The 7,555-nt window shown below is 46.2% G+C and overlaps 1 long non-coding RNA gene across 1 annotated transcript; it reads left to right on the plus strand.

The window, feature by feature from the left end:
* The first annotated feature begins 2,623 nt into the window (after positions 1–2,623).
* On the plus strand, positions 2,624–6,836 carry LOC135384099 (uncharacterized). The gene is made up of 3 exons (XR_010420253.1): positions 2,624–2,782; positions 3,089–3,213; positions 6,616–6,836. It is a non-coding gene; the product is annotated as an uncharacterized LOC135384099 (long non-coding RNA).
* The last annotated feature ends 719 nt before the right edge of the window (positions 6,837–7,555 follow it).

A 7,555-nucleotide genomic window follows, 5' to 3' on the forward strand; every position in this document is an offset into this window, starting at 1 on the left:
AAATCTGCTTGGTTACAATCTCAAAGTCTGGAACATTTGGCATGGAATGACCCGCAGGAACCTGTGGTATATATCCTTTCCTAAATAGCCATTTTAACGTTCGTGTAAGGAAATAAACATGACTGCTGTATACTACAAGAGGGAGGTCATGCTGGTTTAGAAAAAGCTATATGGTCTGTGATGTATATATGTTTCAGAAAGAATACCTTGATGGTTTTGGGAGGAGCCGCTGCACGCTGTAGTCAGGGCTGTTATGTCCAGGGTATTGTGCCCATTGGTACAGGTCGAATACAGTGTGAATGGGAAGAAAGGTAGCAAGTCTGTGTTCACGGAGTCCAATCCCTGCACTGTTGTGATTGGTAAGTAATTCTAATGCTGTTTACAGTTGTGTTACTTACGACTCTAGATATAACAGTGGCATGTGGAAATAGATTGCGTGTGTGATGTTTACATTCCTCCTATTGCTACAAGGTTTCCCAGGTGTCTCAAACTTTTTTTTTCAGTCAGATTTGCTGCGGTGTCAGTATCCACTGGGTGAGCTTTGAACAGCCGCACAGGATCTCGCTTGAGCAATAGGTCACAAATACAGTCATGTTATTTCCTTCTTTGTTCTTCTACAATGTGTTTAAGAGCTATTCCTGTGTTTCTACAAAGTGTTATTAAGTATGGAATTATACCAGCAAGCCCTACTCATCAAATACTTTTTACTTTTCTGGAGCAATAGTGCAGCGGTCACCACTGCACGAGGAGCTAGCTGTGTACAAGGCTGTAGGGAGGTTCATTTTTTTGCGCGGGTGACAGAGACAGCGGCAGGCAGAAGCGCAAGACAACTACCAACTTATGCATCAGTCCTGCCCCTTCATACCGAAGAACGAAGACCTGGATTTCTGATGTTGCACTGTCGGAATATGTGTATTAATTTTTAAATAAAATGCAACGTTAACATTGTAGGGTGCCGAGGGGTCGGAAGAGGAGGAAGAAGAAGAAGCGAAGGAGAAGTTAGTCAGAACTCGGGCAAGGGCCCCGTATGAAAACTAAGGTTCTTGTGTTGGGCATATGGCAAACATGTTGCCAGAATGCTTCAATGTAGTGACCACAAGGGGTAAGAGAAACACAATTCTTAGAAACTCAAGTGTTGCAGAAAAACATTCAGAAATCGTAAATTACCTTTGTGATTTTTGTTGAGATGTTACAGTAATCTGAAAGATCCAATGAAGGTACATACGAGATCGCGACAAAACTGACCTGCCAATATTGAACCCATAACGGCAATATTGGCTTGCCAATATTGGGTCCCCAATACTGGCGGCCGTGTTGCAGTTGCCATATTGGGCCAATATTGGCAATCCAGATTGCCGAACCCGCTTGCTGATTGTCGAACCCGCTTCACCTCCCAATCTCGGCGTGGAAAGCGGTCATATTAACCACTATGCCATGGGAGCTGTTCTTTTTTTTTACTTTTTTAAGGTACGCAAAGACTGCCACTATTAAATGGCGCGTTCCCCTTGTTGTTATTCAGCGTTGTCTTGTAGTTTCGAATTTGTTCGTCTAGTACTCGATGACATTTTTATTCCAGCACGAATGATGATGTATGAATGTGAGACAGGTGCTGAGCAAAGGGTACGCCTGTACAGGTGATGTGTAACGTAATATTTCTACCACAGTTACCGGGTTCATTTTACGTTGATGTTCGTCCACTGTGATGCTGTGCTTGGGAAGAAACACAGAGGGGACTTCGAGCAGAGTTTCAGCGATATTTTTTGGTGTACAACCTGTGGCGAGCTACCTTATCAGTTGAGGCGCCGACCCCCCAGGCGGCGGCGGCGGCTCGTGCGCGTTTTTGGGGGTGTGACAGTGTGCTACATAAAGGAGGGAAGCCCGGCTTTCGAGGTTGTTGTTCCGGGAGAATGGCTTGGGAAACAACTTTATCTTGAGATCATGAATGGGGAGATTCATCGCCAGGGGCGACACGCTACCCCAATGCTAGTGGTGATGTGGGAAATGAAATAATGAGCCCATTCACAATAATGATCCAAGTCCGATGGTATCCAAAAAGGTCAAAAGAGCTTTGAGGACAGAGCGTTGGTGGGCTGGATGTGGCCAGGGACCAAGCAATTTTGATAGTGAGAGGAAAACTAAAATGAAATTTTGAAAAAAAAAATGAAAACTGCAAAATTTCGGGAACATTTTGACTTCCTTATGGAACTCTGCATTTCTTGATAACTATGTAAACTATCTAGCGCTGTTGTGTAGGAGGCATAGAACGTGTTAAAAATATTTTGAGGCGCACAGACTTGGAAGAGTACGCAGAAAAAAATCATGGATTTCTCAAATATTGCATTGTACCGCATATTCAGCTGTCAATTGCACACCGAGGTGGTCCTGACAAAAACATCAGGCAAGCTGCATTTGATAGTACGCCCCTTGTACATTCATTTTACAAAGTTTCATCGAAACACTTTTTGTTTTTGATCTTGACCACTCCCCCACTCATCCGGCATTGCCCCGCAATGGTGCTTCATCCCAAGACGCATCGCCCCCGCTCGCGCCAAACGCACACCGGAGCTGCGCAAACCCATGTGCGTTCTTCAACGAAAGAAGAAAAAGCTAGAAAGTAATTTTCCAAGCTTCAGGTTCTCACGAGAACGGCCAGCTGTCGCGACGCAGTTCACTAGGAGCACTGGGCCTAGGGATGTACTTCGGTGACAACGGGCAGTGGCGGGCTATTCTGTTCGAGCGATGACGCACACAATGCTTACTAACACGGACTCTACGGCGCCAGGTAAGAAAAGGTGTGGGGATATGTTTAATGATGATAGAAAAAAGGAACGAAAAGGTTAGTCATGATGAAGGTTTGCTATTCCCAAAAGCAAAGAGAAACAAACAAAAAGGACGAACAAGTGATCGTGCAAAAAAGAGACAATGTTTGCACGGATTTAATCCGATATATCCCAAATACCGTCAGGTGCAATTCAACATGATTGGACATGAATTTTCGGAGCCAAATATAACCCGATATTTACTGTTTAAAATATAACGCGAAAAAGTCCTCTGCTGTTTATATATGACCTTATTGTAATATTTTCAGCTGCTCTGCGCGCTCATACACAGTTCTCCAATGTAAGGTAAAGGGGTGGCTCCTCCACGCTCGAGAAAAAAAATCCATGATTACTATATTCTTCGCTGAAGGGGATCCTTCACTTCACGAGAAGTGTATGCAAGTATTTTTTCTTTGTCTACAAAACAGCGATGATTTGGTATACGGGAATGAACACAAAACATTCCCTAATAGCCATATTGAAGATGTACTACGATGAGCGTGATTCGTTGAGCTGCTTCAAGCTGATCACTGTGTGACAGATGTAGCATCAAACACTACGAACCGTAAAATTTTCAAAGGATAGATCTTTCAGCATGATGTGAATACAACAACATTTCCTAGGGTGCAACATGCGGGGAAAGACATAGTGCCAAGTGGGCTCAGTAAACGAAGTGGGATGAGAAGAAACCAGCCTAAGAAAAAGTATGTCAGTGTAATCAGTTGTTAAATAATAATAATAATAATATAATAATAATAATAATAATATTTATTTATGTGCCCAAGAACAGCACGAGGCCTTGGTGTTGATGTTATATAATAAATAATGATCTAATAGTAATACTGTAATAGTAAAACTAAAAGTGATAATAGTAAACTCGCACACAGCCTGCAAATGACACTTGCAGTACTTTCGCCCTGTTTGCAACATTCAAATATTTTAATATTACTGAAACGAGGTCATGCCACTTTCCTTTGCCACAATCCTGCGTGTCGACTTTGTCGCACAACAGGTCTGAATTTGGTGAAGCCTACTTTACACATCTCGCAGTGTTGGAAGACTGCAGGTGCGATTTGGAACGCTGAAGCATCGCTTGTGAAAGATATGCCAGAGGAATGCACACGATCCTTTCAACAGCAACATACAATCTGCGTTCTCACATTCCGAATCCTACGGGTCCTGCTCACATGTTGGACAGACTAAAACAGCCCATGGGGAACAGCACGTCATGTAATAAAATATTCAAAATTATTTGAATTCGACCATTGTGATTATACAAATTCTGTTAGTACTCTACTGAAGTTATTCAAATCATATTGTAACTCTGCTCAAAATATTTGAATTCAATTCCCACTGCAAATTGTGCTACTCAAATAGCTCTACTGTTTAATCAAAGGAGTAGAAGTGCCTCGGGAAAACCACACTAAATCACTTGACAATTTTCTCAACTGCTCCTCTGCATTCAGGCATGTAGTGAGCACTTGTTGCAAGTACGTCCATTCCATATTTTCTTATTCCCTGCAGGGCTTAATTGTCTTTTTAATATTCGTCTGCACTGAATGTAAATGTTGAGAAGGCCTATTGCATCCGGAAAGGTGTGTATGAGACCGATACGGTAATGTTCGGCACCACTTCACAGTCTATTTGGCCAAGTTTCTTCCGAAAACAGCTTGCGCATTAAAGAAATGAGTTTTAAAGATTTGCACTCCCTCTGGAGCTAAGAATTCCCCAGTGATAGTAACACCATGATACCATAAGCCAGGCACATGAATGTGAGCGCAGCGCAGGCAATTGTCTCTGAGGTTATCCGCTTGGCGTTCGCACCGGAATATACTAATTATAGAGGCCCCGGTGAGTACGGCTACTCACTGCCCAGAAGAGCAACAGTCTCTCTTGGAAATATCGGCGGCTCTCGTCCTGAGGCACTTCCTTTCACACTCACTGATAATAGTTTTGACGCGACCACGTGTTACGCTCCTGGCTGTATGAACACGTCCGATTCTAACAGAAACAACTTTCCACAACCTGATCACAGCCTCCGCGACCTGCAGACGCCGTCCCTCCCTCTCACCGGTCAGTCGCAAAAAAGCCCTCCGGCCGTTCCTTGATTAGACTTTTCCGTGCCGGAGTGTGCTCACTGAGTGGCGTTGTTCGAGTGAAGTTTGTGGCGGCCCGTGTGTGATGACGAAGACGTGCCTCTGCTGCCACGCGCTACGGCTCTGGCACGGCAGTTCTACCGGCACCGTCCTAGCGTGAGGCCACGACCATCTGCCCGCTGGGACATTCCATCATCGCCGGTCAGGACTCATGTAGAGGAAGACCACCTCCTCTACATTTGGTGACCCGAACTATGAACACCATGTTCGGCGTAATTCGGCCAAGCACCATCCCAAATTACTGCAAGCCCACCTCCGAAGGTACGGTGCAACGTTCTACCGAGGAACCGCTAGGCGACGACGTCAATTCACCGCGGCTCCACTCATCGCAACGCCCGACCGCGCCACACCATGGTCCTACCCACCTTACCCATCTACCCAGATCACGTCGCCATGGTCTCGCACTCTGCGTCACGTCGCCACACGCTTCACGATGGCACTCCTCGGGCTACCACCAGCGGCACCTTCCCGAGCATCACGCTCCTGTACCGGTCGCGGTACGCCGCTGTCGACCGCCCCACACGCATCTGCTACGCTTGCGGTCCAAGAACCCTGCCCGCCTCGCTTTCCCACCAGGCTTCCATACAAGACACTGGCAGCTCGTCCAGATGCGGTCAAGAGGCTCCGGGACCAACGTTCCACCGGGGACACGCACGGAGGCCACAGTGAGTTTTACTCCCGGTCTCCCCGTGCTTCACGATGGTCCTCCCCGTAGTCTCCTTGGCGACAACACTACGAGCCCAGCGCTCACGAACCGGTCGCGGTTCTGTCGCCCCTCTCTGAATTACTTCGGCATACCTGCCCTCACGCCGCCCCTGGAACCCGCCCGGTCAGCGCTTGCCCGCACCAACCATTCTGCTGCTACTGCGATTTCTGAACAAGTCGTCCCTGTACTACGTGTCGCCTGTCTTCCTCCACTTCATGTATCAACGCGGACCCCAACCGCTAGCTCTACACCGCTCCGCGTCTGAGGGGGGGAGTGATGTGGCGGCCCGTGTGTGATGACGAAGACGTGCCTCTGCTGCCACGCGCTACGGCTCTGGCACGGCAGTTCTACCGGCACCGTCCTAGCGTGAGGCCACGACCATCTGCCCGCTGGGACATTCCATCATCGCCGGTCAGGACTCATGTAGAGGAAGACCACCTCCTCTACAAGTTCTTTTTTGGTTTCGGATCATTTGCATATCAAAATTCAGAGAAACCCACGTGCGTGTTTCAGGACTTGTTAAACGTGAAATGGCTTGCAACTAGGATAGTCTCTCAACTTGCCATCTTGTTTTTGCCCGAAATCCGCTAGTTAAAAAGTTAATTAATGAATTTTTGGTAATTAGTCATTTTGGTGCTGCACACTTTCTTCGAGAGGATGTCCGTCTCGCCATAGAACTGAACTGCTAAAAACAACATCCATGCTGCTCTCATAGCTTTTTTATAAAAATTCTGTAAGGCTAAAAATACCCGGTATATCTCTGAGACAGCAGCATACACCAAAGCAGTATTATGCAACCAAAGTCAAATTTAATTACTGTTTTGCCATTGCTGTACATTGTTACAGTTTGCAGATGCGATATGCAGTGCTGAATATATGCTGTATAATAACTTCAGAAGTTCACTATATTTTTAATCAACCTTTTCTATTACAGGAGTTCCACATGAAAGGGCGGCCAGGGCCACGCAGGCAGGTCCACATCACAGGAGTATGTTGTGCAGCTTGGCAATACCTACTTATTGTACCTGTTTTTACTCGTATTCATACTACAATATAATACACATTATGTACATTATATATAAACTCATACATTTGTGTGAGAAAGATCTCACACTGTATACCCAATGAGCAATAAACTGGTTCCGACCTATCTAATTCACTGCTTACTGACTAATTCTTATTCGTCATAGGCTAGTGTCGCTAGTGTACACATATCTAGGTTTCTACGCCCCATATCACAACTACATATTACACACTAAAATGCTACATGTCTAACATGTCCCCCACATATCCAGATATCCAGAAAATTCGTTAAATAGACCTCCAGGAGACCAAAGAAAAGGGTGAAAGTGCTAATCCTGTGGATATCCAGTGGATGTAACTTTGATCCACACGAACGTCCAATGGATATCCAAATATCCATGGAGAGATATCTTCTGGACATTTGCGGGGCATTGATGGTTTACTGGGACATTGTCGAGGCACAACCTGCTCGCAACTGCCAACATCCCGCTGCGCGACCGCCTGCCAGCGACAAACTGCTATTTCGGAACTTTGCCAACCAATCGCGGAACGCGCAATGTCCTTCGCCCAATGGGCATCAACTATGATGCCTGAGCATAGCCAGGCACAGTGAGCGGGTTTCGCCGCTGCGAAAATAGTGTCGCATCTGGCATTTCCCGCCAAATTGCGGCTCTATGCTTTTCATTGGCTCCGGTCCCCCACGTGATCTTTCTCGATCATGATCTTTCTCGATCATCTCGACTTCTGGATTTTCAGTTTTCTGCTTCCCGATAATATTAGCAGATGGACTGGCGGAGCGCCGGGAACAGAGGGGGGGAGGGAAGAGAGGGTATAGGAGAGGGCACGCAGCG

The sequence above is a fragment of the Ornithodoros turicata genome, chromosome 2 (assembly GCF_037126465.1).
Source record: "Ornithodoros turicata isolate Travis chromosome 2, ASM3712646v1, whole genome shotgun sequence".
Classification (NCBI taxonomy): Eukaryota; Metazoa; Arthropoda; class Arachnida; order Ixodida; family Argasidae; genus Ornithodoros; species Ornithodoros turicata.